Source organism: Neofelis nebulosa, chromosome 5 (genome assembly GCF_028018385.1).
Source record: "Neofelis nebulosa isolate mNeoNeb1 chromosome 5, mNeoNeb1.pri, whole genome shotgun sequence".
In the NCBI taxonomy this organism is placed as follows: Eukaryota; Metazoa; Chordata; class Mammalia; order Carnivora; family Felidae; genus Neofelis; species Neofelis nebulosa.
In genome coordinates, this window is record NC_080786.1 from 112,029,927 (window position 1) to 112,045,162 (window position 15,236).

The 15,236-nt window shown below is 40.6% G+C and overlaps 1 protein-coding gene across 3 annotated transcripts in view; it reads right to left on the reverse strand.

The window, feature by feature from the left end:
* The window catches only part of COL8A1 (collagen type VIII alpha 1 chain), a 153,124-nt gene extending 152,079 nt beyond the window's left edge, over nt 1–1,045 (reverse strand). For 2 of the 3 annotated variants that reach the window (XM_058731629.1, XM_058731630.1), the window contains exon 1: nt 865–1,042. The gene's annotated coding sequence lies outside the window, so the exon portion shown is untranslated. Of the gene's footprint in view, nt 1–864 lie in introns of all 3 variants that reach the window. The other variant, XM_058731631.1, reaches the window with a different exon arrangement.
* Between the last annotated feature and the right edge of the window lie 14,191 nt (nt 1,046–15,236).

The following is a 15,236-nucleotide window of genomic DNA, read 5'->3' on the forward strand; positions in this document are numbered from 1 at the left end:
AGGGAAAGGAGGGTGGCAAGCAGGGTTCAAACTTCCAAAGCCTTCAAGTTGATTTTTTTTTTTTTTTTTACAACCGTCTGGTGTACACAGAAGAATTGTATAATCTGGCCTGTATTTTTCTCTTGCTGTGAAACATATTGAAATGCTTTATGTTTAGGTGTATGTATAGAAATTCATGAAGTTCCTTTATACACTTTCTGGGTTCTGACACCGTTCTCATTTTAGAAAGTCTTGAAAAGATAGCTTTGTGAGAGCACATTTTGCCCCAGCTTGTAAATTTGGGTTTGTTCTTTCCTATCTACCAGCCACCTGATTACTGTCACTGTGCAAAGGGCACCCGTTCACATCATTTTTTCCAAGCACTTAAACCTGGAAAGATACTTTTTAAAGGACTCACAGAAGCTGTCTTAGGGGGTTTGGAAAACATCGCAAAATTGTTAGCAGACCTTTTGACTGCTATTTTTAGGAAACTAATTGTGTTCTTCTAAAGTACGTTTTTGACAATGGGACAAAGTTTTCCTTGCCCCCACTGATATATGAGATAGTTACAATGAAAAGCGTAAAACACCCCAAACAGATACATTTTAACTTCAGCAACAGTCAGCAAATGGGGAAAAGTGATTTAAAAAGAGAGAAGGTTTTTTGCAGTATTTATGCTGCTGTTTCTTGCCCAAAATGAACTTTTATTTTACCGTTCAAACAGAAGTTTGTTTTCCAACCAGTTGCTAGTTAAAGGAGCAGCTGATCTGGCATCCATAAGAATCAGGTCGAACCAAACGGTAAGCATGTTGACCAGAGGAGACGTATTTCCCACCCCCGCAGCAACCCCCATTAGGTCAGATGCCTGCAGAAGTGTTCTCTTACCTTGAGCACGTAAGATCCGGGAGAGAGGCTGGGGGCTCCCACAGGAGAGGACCGGGAGAGTGCTCTGATCCTCGGCTGGTAACATGCACTTGGCTTTTATGGGCAGGTGGGAGGGGCTGCTCCTCATAGTAGGTGGGCAGGAAAGGAGCGGCGGGCGGGCAGCCCTGGGTGGAGCTGGACACTCTTCTCTGGGGAGGGGCGGAGAGGGCAGAGCAGGAGCCCGAAGGAGGGAGGAGAGACGGAGGGGGGGGGGGGTGTAGAAGCGGTGGAAGGAATGGAAACGGGAGAGGGAGGGAGAAACAGAAAGAAAGAGAGAGAGAGAGAGAGAGAACGAAGAGAAATAGAGAAAGGATGTAGATCACAGAGGGAAAAAAGGTTGGGGAGAAAATGAACAGGAGACAGAGAGACCAGCAAGATCTGGAAGGAAAAGGGAATTGAATTATTTTGTTTTTGTATGACTTTTTTTTTTTTTTTTTTTTTTTTTTTTGAGAGGGGAGTTGTAGGTGACTGTGATGACTAAAGGTGTTTTCTGTGAATTTGAAACACTAAATAACGGTTCAGGGAAACGGAAGGGTTCCTGAGCGAGCCACGGAGGGGAAGCGGGGCGTCCGAGGAGCACGGCCCGAGCGCTGGCGGACACACACCCGGCAGCGGCGGGCGCGGAGAGGAGCGCAGTGTGCGCAGCAGGCGCCCCCCGCGCCCCTGGCGCCCGCAGCCCCCGTGCGTCCCGCCTGCCCGCGGGTGAAACCCGCCCTCCACTCCTCACTCCCACCAGTGCTTATTTGACAAGAAAGGTCTCCCTGTGCTGCCGGTACTGTGCAGCATCCCGAGGCCCCTTTGAGACTTCTGCAGCATTAAGGTAAATCCAGCAAAGGTTCGGGAGGATCAGCTGAGATTGGCTTGTGAGGAAAGGAACCTCAAACCCAGCCTCGGTCCTCCAACATCTGCTTATGTAACAGGATTTCAGGACTCTGCCCTCTGGTTATTTTCGGTATTTAAAAAACTCTCATTCCTAACAATTGGAAAACGTCTTGGTGCCACAGCTCACTCTCTGTGTGTCTTAAACATTCAGAGAGGATTCAACCAGCAAACGGCAGAAGGATCAGGCTGAAATTCTTAAGAAATACATTCAGAGAAAGAAAAACAAGCTCCTTTAGCTGCTGAGTGGTGACTCACTTCCCAGTCCAAGCTCGATTTTTGCCACCAAAGGAACTAAAACATTTAAAAAGAGAGAACCTGAACCTGAAGAATGGGCGGTGTGTGTGTGTGTGGGGGGGTTACTGAGGGGAAAAAGGGAGGAGTGGGGTAAGTGGGCTGGGAAGAATAAAAGGACTTTCACTGAACAGCTCTCTATATGAATGTATCTATATATATAGAGAGAGATACAATGTGATTCAGGGTTCACCACAACCTTATGAAGTAAGTATTGTGTAGTTTTGGTTGTTTGTTTTTAAAGAAGTTAATCTTACAGGGGTGAAGCAGTTAGCTCAAACCAACAAGATGAATGGAGAGTCACAGCTAGTGAGCTTGCAAAACTCCTGCACTCTGTGCAGGAGGCTGTCCTGTAAAACACCTAGCCTGGTCTCAGGTTAGATCCTGATGTCTGTGGATTCCCAGGCTCCGAGAGAAGGAAAAATGACGGCCAAGAGCTGGGTTTCTTAAACTAGGTTCTATGACATCCCAGGCAGGGTAATTCTTTGTGGTGGGGACCTCTTCTGTGCACCGCACAATATTGAGCAGCCTCTCTGGTCTCTACCCACCAGATGCCAGTATCACTCTCCTTCCTAAGGGGTGAATACCAAAAATATGTCTATACTTAGTTAAATGTCCCTGTGGTGGTGGTGGGGGTGTGTGTGTGCAAAATTCTCTCCTCTCTGTAAGAAACATTGGTCTAAAAGTCACACCTATAAAAAAGGATTGAAAGAAATCCATTAGGAAAATACCCAATAGTGGCATTTGGGTAACAATAATACTAGTTGTCACATGTGCTAAGTTTACACTAGACTTAGTTTTTTTACATATTCATACTCCCATCTGTCTGCCTCTAGAGCCCAAAGCTTTGATTGTTTTATTTGTAACTAAGCTTATTCTCCGTTGGATACATGTGAAAATCAACAAAGTAGAACGCCATGTGCCTGGGTATGAAGGAGGATTAGATGAAAAATTTAAAGTTTATCATAAACAAATTTGACATTGGAATAATTATTCCAAATATTATGATTTTTTAGACATTGCTTATTTGTTTTAATATTTATAATTTTTCATATCTGTGTTTCCCTGCTATTTTACATGATAGTAAATTTTTGGCTGCAAAGAAATTGTATCTAGTCGTTAACTAGCTAGCAGAAAATAAGTACTCACTGGATACATATCATGTAATTGAATAAATGACACTATGGAGCACTGATACATAGAGAGTGGATAATATTTATTGGCTTAATGATTGAAAAAAAGAATGAATACTTAGAAAGGTAGAATTTTCACATTAACTTTCATGCCCACTTGCTGTTTGGTTTTACTGTTTTCACATCCTCCATAATTCAGTTTTCCTCTTTCCAAATAGTATGTTTGTCTTTTGAAGATGTGGCCAAACCCATTAAATTAAGTCTATGAAATGAATAACCCTTGTTACTGGTCCTAGAAAGAGAACTGCCTGATGCTGCTGGGGCGGACCCCTGAAATCAGATGTGATTTTATAGGCAGGGTACCACTTCTGGCACTTTCCAACTTAGGAAAGAAATGTTTTCTGGACAAACTACACAGGACCCAGTTAGAGGAGCATCTGTGTGGTTAACACATTAGTAAACATCCTCATTAGGTTACAGCAAATCATCCTTTCAGTCCCAATTTTATGCCTTCCAAATATTCCAGTTTCATCACAGAGTTGTGAAAAATAGAAACAAAAGGCAAGAAAAGCACGTTGGAAGGGAAGGCAACTGATGGTTGTATTTTTCTTCTCCTTTCCCTTCCTTTACTCCCTCCCTCCTTTCAAACCTGAATATGCAGCCAAGATAACAAAAGAGCTCCTTTCATTTTGTTTGGATGGTGCTAATGGTTAGTTCATTTCTCTAGTTCACACTTGCCTGAATCTGATTCAGTAGCAGATCTGGACAACAAGTCAGGAATCCAGGAATGTGATTCCTTTGCTGGTTCTTAGCGTGCCCTTCTAGAATCTCTCTGAAGGTGACTGAGGTTTGAAATGACCTAGTTTGGTCTTCTGTGGAAAGAAAGGAATCCAATGACAACACAGTAGATGCTCTGAAGTTTCCATTGTGTGGATAATATAATAACAGCTCCAGATTATTACCTTATTTTAAACAGCTTTGAATATGGAATGCCCCCCTTTTTCTTTTTGCTCATTTAGAAGTAATAATTAACAAATATTTATTAAGAATGGATACCAGACAGTGTTGAGTATTCAAAGCAGAGGAAAATAAGAATGTAGATCTGTTCTCATAGAAGGAAAAAAAAAAGCATGAAATCCTGTTAGCTGGGTAGCAGAGAGACTTTGAGGAGGAGCTGGCATTGAGCTCGGCCATGGAAAGTAGTGTTTGGATACATGCGTGATGAACTGGAGGGCAAGGAAGGGAATGTGTTCAGCTGAGGAAGACACAGGGATATTTGGAGGATAGTGAATTGGCCAGCATGACTAAAGGGAAGGGTCTATGTAGGAAAATCATGAGGCTAAGAAACAGGGCAGGAGAGGTGGGATCTGCCTATGGAAGGCCTTCTACGTCACCTCAGTAGTCTGAACTGTAGTAATAGTAATAGTAGTTGTCGTTGTTGTTGTCGTCATAGCTGTGAGCTGTGAGAAGTCATTGAACACTTCTGAGCAGTACAATGGCATGATGGAAATGGCATATTACTAAGATTTCGCTTTTCTTTGAAAAGGATCTTTCTGGTAGCTTTGCAGATAAATGTGTATGGTATGTCTAAGGCCATTAGCATACTTAGAGAAAAGGGAGTGTCTTTGTCCTGCAGACTTGGAGGCCTGTCTGTGTGAGGTGGCAGAAAGAGTGGTGACATTGTCTCTGTCGGTGCCCTATGTGGTTGTAAGGAGAGAGAAAGACAGGACCCCCCCACCCACCCGCCGCCCTCCCCGGGTATGGCCCGGATGACAGATGGGATTCATGTGAAGGGTGGTGTCTGCTCTGTGTCAAGGAAGCCTGACTCTTCTTTCCCTGTGGTAGCTTTGAGGTTCTCAAAAAGTATCTACTCCCAGATTGAGTAGGTCTGATGAATGAGATCACTGAGTTTTCAAAGGCTCCTGGATTAGAAAGCGATGGAACCTGGCATTAAAAGCTGTACCTTCACATGTATGCTTTTAAACAGCTAACTTTCAATTGTTTTATATGTGTTACCCTTGGCAAATTTCAGCCTCTGATTCTTTCTGACACTCCTAAGTACTTTAGAATGCAAATGAACATGACTTTTAGTCTAAGCAATAATCATGGACAACATGAAGTAAGTTTGATGTATAGACGTTTGCTCTCTATCTACCAAATGATCCATCGGTCAGTCAGCCTAAGCTTGTTCTAAGTATCACTAGATATGATCTTGGCCTGCAAGGCACTCACAATTGCCAGCTCTCCCAGGGCATTTAAAATAGGGTTTTATTTACAAAAATTGAAAAGGCTCATAGCACAGGAGAAAGGCACACCTCTCCTGCATTCCAAAGGAAGGCTGGATTCTGTGAGTCACCGTTTTCCTTGTTGGCCCAGATGGTAGAGAGCTGACTTGGGTGATCCTACGGACAACTGCCTCATAGCTCCTGCTGGCTTTATAAAGAGCACTGCACAGAGAGTCAGGAAATCTGGGGTTTAGTCCCAGCTAGGTCACTAACTACCTGTGAAGACTCGGGGCTGATGTTTTATCCTTTTAGGATTTAGTGTCCGTGCATAAAATAAGAAGGCTTAACCAGACATTCTCTAAACTTCTTTCTACCCTTCCGATGTCTACTTTGTGCCAGTTGGTAGATGATTCTCCTACTCTTCCCCCATGAAGTCAGCCCAACATTCAGAGATGCACATGCTCAACTTTGGGCATGGGACTAAGAGATCAGAACGCATTAGTCCAGTGTTTGCTACAAGGGGATTACACCCCAATATCAAACCTTGTCTGTGTTCTGGGTATAGAATCCCGAAGTGGGGTGTACTTCTGTCACTCAGCTGGCTCTTAACTGTAAGCACTACTTACAGTGACCTTAAGTCACCCAGAAGTCCCCTGGGTTTAGCTGTCAGCGTCTAAACCTGGAAGCCCTTTAACTCTCTTTCTCTGAATCGAGTAGTAATCCTCGTTTCACCTGGTGGAAGTGGGACCACACCACACCTATTCCTAGCTTCTGAAAATTCTATCCATGGTGCCAGATTTACTTGATATCCAAATTGATCAATTTGATTTCCTAAGAGGCTCTCTATCTTCTCCCATTGTAAATTCCTTCATCTCCCCAGTGCCTCACCCCTTTATTACTTTAATGAGGAAAAGTTTGAATGCCCTTTTCAGTATAGTCTAAATTGTTATAGCTCCTTTAGTTTCCCAAACTATTAGATTTTTCTAGGGTCTCTGAGCCTTTTTCTGACCCTCACCTTCCCCATAACCAGTGACAACTAGAGTCACTCTGTTCTTTTCTTTTAAATTATTAATTTTTAAGTGTTTATTTTTGAGAAAGGGAGAAAGAGAGAGAGAGAGAGTGAGAGCAAGCAGGGGAGGGACAGAGGGAGAGGGAGACAGAGGATCAGAAGCGGGCTCCACGCTGACAGCAGTGAGCCCGATGCGGGGCTCAAACCCACAAACCAGGAGATCATGACCTGAGCCGAAATCAAGAGTCAGGCGCTTAACAGACTGAGCACCCAGATGGCCCATTCTGTTCTTTTTTTATACTTTAAAAAATTTGTGAGCACCTGGGTGGTTCAGTTGGTTAAGCATCTGACATCAGCTTGTGACTCTCTCCCTCTCTCAAAAATAAATAAAAATTGAAAATTAAAAAAAAATTCACTGTAGGAATTCTCTCATGGGGGCAGTGCAATGAAGAAGGGGTAATATAGTCAAGGGATTTTTTTCTTACTCAGGAGTGGAAAAGTAAAGGCCTTCCAGGGTGCTAGTAAAATATAGTTCACCCTTATTTATGCACCTTAGACTCTGTCTACAGTCTGGGAATTGTCTTGATCCCAGGATTCCCTCGCTAACTAATTCTTAACTCTGCTTTATCTTCTACCCTCCGTTCTTTCTCATTGTGGTTTACTCTCTTAGGTCCTTGTTAATATTTACCTCCTGTTCAGTTGTAATAAATCCTATATTTCCTGCTCTGAGTTATGTCTTACACAACTTAAGATTTTCATGAGAAATTCCAGTTTGACCGACAAAAATATTTATCTGAGATGAGAGATCTAACACGTGTCCTGACCTTAGACTACCACATCCTATCCACAGATCACCTTGCATGTTGCCCCAAAAGGAGTCTCCCTACGTCCAGCAGTGATTACATCATGCCTTCTTGCAGACACCTTTTTTAAAAAAATTTTTTTTTAGTGTTTATTTATTTTTGAGAGACAGAGTGCAAGTTGGGGAGGGGCAGAGAGAGAGGGAGACACAGAATCCGAAGCAGGCTCCAGGCTCTGAGCTGTCAGCACAGAGCCTGACGCGGGGCTTGAACTCATAAACCATGATATCGTGACCTGAGCCGAAGTCAGATGTTTAACCGACTGAGCCACCCAGGTGCCCCCGCCCCCACCTTTAAAAATTTTTTTTTTCTTTTCTCTTTTTTTCTTGCAGACACCTTTGATGGCAGCACATTACCCGATTTGTAAAAAAAAAAAAAAAAAAAAAAAAAAATCTGAATTCGTATTCTGGTATTTAAGTCTCTCCTCCATGATTCAAGCCCAGTTTTCATTTCTAATCTCACTCACATACCCTGTGATTCTGTCAGGGGAGACCACTTGCTTTTTGCAATGTCTGTGCCGTCGGCTCTTCATCTTTTATATGGTGGTAGCTCCTATTGCCAGATTCGCCCATGAACACATGCTCACATCCTTTATCCGTTTACTTCAATACCACCTTCTTCAGGAAATGTTTTCTCTTTTACTGAAGCTCCAAGGGAGGTTGGTACATCTCTTATGACATTTTCCGCTATCTACTGGTTTATACATATGCTCACCTCTTTTCTCCTTAACTTCACTGCTTTCTCCCTGAAGGTTTAACCCCTTTTCTTGAAGCTAGGCCCAGCATAGAATAGGTGGTCAATATGTATTATGGATTGTAGAACTTTAAAAAAAAATTAAATCTTCCCTATCTTTCTCTATTTGTACCCCTTACATTTAGCTCAAAAACCAACCAACCAACAACAACAACAACAACAACAACAAAACATTTAGAACTGCTGGTATATTTCTGGCAGCATTATAGAAGCTGAAGTTCCAGAGACCAATATGGTTTGGTTCCCATTTTTGAGGATTTAGACAGTCTTGTAGGGGAGACAGATAAATACACCATTTTTATTCAACAGGGCCAATTCTATGGGCGAAATAAGTACTGGGGTCTATGACAGGGCTCAGAGGAGGCCTTTGCTCATTTAGGAGAGTTTTGAAATGGTTACTCAGAATGCTAAATATAAGTCAGAAGATGGAATCAAGAAACATACAAAAAAGAAGAGCTTAGTTCTTGGTATTTGTTTGGGTGAAAATATAATAATATACTTTATGGTTTTTGGTCGGGGATCAGGAGGGTCAGTCTGCATTTGGCCTGCAAACCGAGTCTTCCTGCTTGGTAAGTAAGTCTGCTGAAGTACAAAGGTTATTTGAGCAGATGTGTTTCAATATTGCTTTGAAATAAAGGGGCCCCAGTGCACTCTCCTGGTATACACCCTCACAATCTAAGACTTTTGATTGACTGAATGAGTAAACAACAGTCTGCAGCTAATGCTAAATGCCCTTAAGAACTGTGGCCACTTATTTTTGGACCCTCCGTGATGGCTGGATACCATCTCATGGTGTCTCGTTCCCATCTATGTCCTTTTAAGGGAAACATTTTACAAGATGTCCTTATAGAACTTCCATGACAAAAAGGGGAACAATTTAGAGTTCTCCATACCTTGGCTTCTATGTTATTCATGAATTTATTTCTCAAATGTGGATGTATAATGGTTAGCCCTTGTCACTTCTGCTTAGAGCCGCCATATGGTTTTGTGAATATACTCAGTGTGCCAATACCAGATCTTTTCATCTCTGGCAGCCTACTTGTTTTCCTAGAAGGAGAGTCACAGTCTTGGAGTTTCACTCCATGCATAAGGAAATAGTTAAGTCTATCTGCAAGAAACCTTAAAAACATCACTGCTATCGACATGTGGTTAAATGGGCTTTAGATTACTATGTAAGGGGGTAGGAAGAGAAATGACCTGTTAAGAAGTGAGACTTAAATTTCTGTACAAAAAGTGGCCAGATCTCTTGAAACTCTTGTAAGTTGTTACTCATAGCTTTGTTTCCATTGGACTTTAGAGAAGAGTCTGTGCCACCCTCTTTTAGTCTCATATTATTTTTTACATCCTCATTTCTCCCGTGTTCTAATTCTTTATTCTCTTAGTTTTTCAATTTACTTTTATCTTGTGTATATTTTGCATCCTTCCTGGAACCTTGGTTTTTATTAGACTTTCTGTGTTAGACCTGTCAGAGAGTTCCAGGGGGATACTGGTATCACATCTGACTATGTGGCAAGGAAGAGCATTGTTCAGGATCAGATGGGTTTCCTCCTTTCCCACTTTCAACAACTAAACCAAGACTATTTCTTACTGGACATCTCTGATGATAATGCGTGTTTGTATCAACACAAATGAATATTATTTGCTATTTTAATTTGTGTTATCTTGCGCTAACTTCTGCCTTCTGGATTATAAACTCCTCAAACTGAGAAGTCAAAAAGACTGCAAGCTCCTTCAAAGCAGGAAATCATGTTGCTCAAAGCACTGGTGTAGGACTGACTGCACTAGTAAACTCTTGTTGCTTTATCTCCATTTTGAGACTATGAAGACTGCCATCTTTAAAATCTATGGATATATTTTCATCTGAATATTCCTCTTTATGACAGAAGTATGTATAGGCATACACATAAAAAATGATAAATTATGGGTATTTGGAACATTCTTTTTAGGTTCCAATCCGGGGCTTAATTTTTGAAGGGGATGTCCGTATCACTAGTTTTACTCATAAATTAAGAATTTCACCTGTCGTGTTGTTAGTATAGGCAAGAGGTTGGGGTCTCACGAGGGAAAGAAATTGGCTGTTCAGAAGTTCCTTCTGAATAATAATAATAAAAACAATAACAACAACACTCTGTGGGACTCTAGTGCCTAGGAATATTAATAGCTGTTGTATAGAAAGGATATGTTCAAAGCATTTATGTTTCAGAAATTCTGGATTATTAAAATTAATGATTTTTATTATTAATAAAATTTCCTCATTGTAGGGCTATTCCAAGCCTTCAGTGGCTAACGTGCTCTTTCAAATTCTGAAAGGTAGACGTATTATACATAGTGTTTTCCAAGATTATTCGAGTTACAGAGCCAAGCCCACACTGAGTTGACTCTTTATGGGACTTTTCACAGAACTAGTTCTCTGTATGCCCTAAATGGGGAAACACTGTCAAAGAAATTGCCACATCCCCACCACTGGGACCACCACTGTCACTCCTCCCTCATAAGTATGGATAGCACTTGAAGCTTTTCGAAACATTTCCACATATATAATCTCATTTCATTTTCATAGCTGTGATTAATGTAGGGCACCTTAGTAGATGAGAAAAGAGAGACATTATTCTAATAGTTGTTGCGTTAGTGTGTCAGAAAATTATTGGGTTGGGTAGAAGTAAAGAGAACACAGGTCCATGGCTAGAGAATTCTTGGAATTGTAAAGGATAGAGTTTTCTCTTTTTTTATTTTGCAAACATTTTGTTCCCTTTAAACACTCTTCCCAGAGAAAACTGTTCTACTGTGTGTGGTGATGCATAATTTCAGATACTGTCCCATGTGGAGGGAGATATGACTCAGTGTCAATGTGCCAAATCCATTTGTCTGTGTAAAACAGACTAATTCAATATTAGACCATAATATAATTGGGAGAAAATTGGAGAAAAAGTTTGAAATTTGACAAAAGCATTTTATTTATAACAGGAAATTTTGTGCAGATTTGTTAGAAATTCTTAACATAGAGAACTCATTGGGATGGTTTAGAATTTTTCCTCTGTCCCTAATTTGTATTTGGATATCCATATATTTTTGATGTGTATAGTTTGTGCTAAATTTCCATTAATGTTTATGATTTGTTTTTCATTTAATACTAACATGAGGCTACTTTCTCTGGGTGGGTATAAATAACATGTTGTGGGCAAGCAAAAGTTAAACAGCGATTATCTATCTGTATACTTAGTTTAGTAACCAGAGTTTTTGTTTTTGTTTCCTCTTGAAGGGACATTTGGAAAGACAGCGAGGAAACGGCTTGCGAGTCTTCTAGACAGCATTTATCTAAAAACACATTCCTTTCTACCCACCTAATCCATTTTTTCCATGTACATCCCAGAAACAGAAGGCAGTGGTATTGTGTAAAGGGAGTGAGTAGTACCAAAGAGATTCATCTCCTGATACCCCAGAATGGCACAGATTTACGCAAATCTACTAAAGACAGAAATTTAAAAATAACCAATGTAAAAAATAAGTAAGTGCAATGGAGTTCTTCAACATAGTTTAGGCATTGACCTTTGAGAAATTGCAGGGTGAGTGGCTACAAATGCTTTGTAGCATCTGCCTTGGCACCAAAAAGAGACAACATAGCATGGGACGTTGAAGTGCCAACATAGGGCAGAGGTCTAACATTGTATAGATTTTCTCTATGCCCCCATTGAAGGCTCAGGGGCAGCTTGGTTGGTATGCTTGCCTGATGATCATTGCCAATCCCATGACAGTGGGCCTTAAGATTCTCTTGGGGCATTGAACTATTCAAGATGGAGGGGGAATAGCTGGAAGAATCAGTCTAAGATTTGATCTGCCAAGAAAAGTTGAGAGTCAAACATCTGTCTTGTTCTCCAGTACATTTCTAGTGCCTGCCATGGTGCCTGTATACAGAGTTATTTCAAAAAACATTTATGGGAAAATATGGACCAACAAATTAAAATGACACAGGCACCAAGTAAGTAAGAAGATGGAAATCAGTGTGTTGTGCTACCAGTCTAAGAGGGCATCAAAGATTAAAAGATGAAAGCTCATTGTACCAAGTTGTCTGGATTAAGTGACATAGTGTTGGAAATAGAAACAGAAGAAACCCAAGAGTGTGTTAAGAGTATGACTGTAGCTTTCCTTATTAAAGGCCTATGGATTGGTGGTAAACTCCAGATAAACACTCTCATGTTTGTAAGTCATATGTATGTATACCTGCATGAGCTTGTTAACTATTCCATAGTAGGGGGGCCAGCTCTTCTCAACTAATCTTTATAAAACCCCCAATTATGCAGGTCCCATTAGATATTGATAAAGTAGTAGAAAGACCCAATGGGAATTTCAAATCTTATTTCATCTCCTGTGTAGGTAGTGCTCCTAGGTAAGGCAGGACTCTCGTCCACAGATTCCCAGTAAACAAGAATGTATTGAGTGGTAGGGAAAACCAGCATAAGGTTAAAGTTTAACCAGAGACAATCTAGGATAATGTACGTGGATATCTGGAAGAACTCATAATTCAAGCGACAGGCCAAATTGATTCTTTCTGGTTCTTGTTTTATCGATGTTTGTCAGTTCTCTAGATTAAGTTTCAAGAAACAAGAGGTTTAAGACTTGTGTCATTCTCATCAACTATCATATTGCATTAGGAATGCTTATAGTTCTGGATTCTATTTATACCATGGGACTGTTTTTAGCAAATCCAACTTGTGGCAGTTTGCCCATTATTTACATGTTGCTTTAGAGCACATTGGTAATGGAGAATGAATGGCTTGTTTTTCCTGCGATGAGAATAGAAATGTCTGGGTTACCATGGGACTGACCATGCACACACTTCACTTGTCACCATCTTATTAAGTCAATTTCCCAAAAGGAATTGCCAAACTTCTTGGCGTCCACATCTATCATCCATACATGGGAGTCATTAGACTATGTAAATGCTGCCTTTTTGGAGTCATCTGTGCTTTATGTTCACTGGGTGGAGTTACTCAGTAATATAAATAAACCACAGACAAAGTCTTAGACAAAAAGTTCTTTGGACTGGGGAATAATATAATTAAAAAAAATGTGTTTGTTGCTTCCATGTGAGTTTTTGTTTATGTTTTGGATTACAGCCATTGCCACCATTGTGCAAAAGCCAAAAAGAAATCTAATCGGGTGTTGCCCACAGGGGTTGTAATTTATTATAGTTTTCAGTTTTCTCTACATGTTACTGACTCAATTGATCCAGATGTGGAATACCTCGACTGGAGAGATCTAAGGCCCACACATTCAGAAACACTGTTTCATAATTAAAACATGGTCCTGTCTCTTCAGATTTCTTTAAAGATAAAATCTCCTTTAAAAGTGATCACACTCTCCAAATTAGAAGTTTCCCCAATTCTTTCTCACGAATATTATGTCTAGTTTGGTTTCCTGAAAAGCATGTGCCCAATAATCCTTTTCTAAACATATAATGAATATGATTTCTTACATTTCTCTAGCTTACATCTATCTGCCAGCATATTTACGCCTTCAGCTATGTAAAAGAAATTAAATTCTGAAAAACAATAAAATTTTCAGAGCACAGTGGGGAAGAAATTCTGTGTAATTCTCTCCCATGTTTTTTTAAAGGTTTAGCCTCGTACTGCTCCTAGATGCTTCATTGGTTGTCAAATATTTTTATTCTTATCTTTCTTGTGCCTTCTGTATCCAGACTATTTTTGAGTCCTGTTTATTTGGTCAGCATTTCATTTACGTATCCATTCATTCAGCCTTATTTATTAAACTTGTTTGTTGTGCATGCCACAGGTTAATCTCAGGGCATTATGGGCACTGCTATCTGCAGTATGCATTCCCTATCACTAACAAAGTAAAGGCCTAATCACTTCTCATTCTTACCATTGAACTTACCCTTTTGGGGCCTCAGAACAAGAGCCACTGTGCATAGTGGGCTGGCCTGCTGTAGTTCAGAGTACATCAAAATGGAGCCATTCTCCCATCTTGTACCACACTCTAGTTTCTTGATATCTTGACTCTTCCTCACTCTTAATACTTGGTTACTGGGGTAGATAGAATAATGGCTTCTCAAAGATGGCCAGGTCCTAATCCCCAGATCCCGCTAGTATGTTGCCTTATGTGGCACAAGGGATTTTGCAGATAAAATTAAGTTAAGGACATTGAGATGGGGTTATCTTGGATTATTTGAGTGGGCCCAATCTAATCACATGAGTCCTCACAAACAGAGAACATTTTCCTAAGTGTGTTAAGAGAGAAAGATGTAAACAGATGAAGAAAGGTTAGAGAAATTCTACCTTGCTGACTTTGAAGACAGTGCCAAGCAATGCAAGTGGTGGCTAGAAGTTAGGTGAGGCCCTAGAGCCTCTAGAAAGGAATGGAGACCTGCTGATCCCTTGATTTTAGTCAGTGAGACCAGGTCAAATCTGTAAGATAATGTTTGTGTGGTTGTAAGGTACTACACTTGTGGTAACTTGACATGATGGAAATAGACAGTTAATGCAGTTCCCTTCCTAGCCATGGGCTTTTGTACTTCTCAGACTGACTTTTAGCATCTCCTGCCTAGTGGCCACTTCCTGTCTTCAGCTATCTACCTTTAGTCCTTCTTGGCTCTCAAAGCAAAGGCATCATCCATGTCTCAGTGTCTGCTACTAATGTGCATTCCTCTGCTTTTAGTTTTTTCCTTCTAATAGTTTCTATGGATTTAATGCAATTACTCTTTCTTCTTGTAGTACTTGCCTCCTTCAATATACCTTTTACATTAGTGTGAATTTCAAGGCTTAGTATTATTTGACCCCAAACTATCTTTCTGATCCTATCATGGTCAAGCACATTTTAGTTAAATTGCACTGCTTCTAACACATAATCTTGACTCCAGAGACTTGAATCAGTCAGGACAGGCTAGGTCATGCTGTAGAAACAAAAACTATCTCAAAATTTCAGTGATTAGTGAAATCTCCATGTGGGCCAGTTGGGGGGCTCTGTTCCACAGTTCTTCCTGTAACTGATGGAGCAGCTATTATCTCAGCAACTGCTGGTCTCTATGCAGCAGAAAAGAGAGGTGTGTATGAGATCAGCAATTATGTTCAATCCACAAGTAATATCTGTTCTTTTGACTTTCAACCTGTTTTCCAGAACTGGCCACATGGTCCCACTGGAGAGGACTAAAGGATATAACCCTATC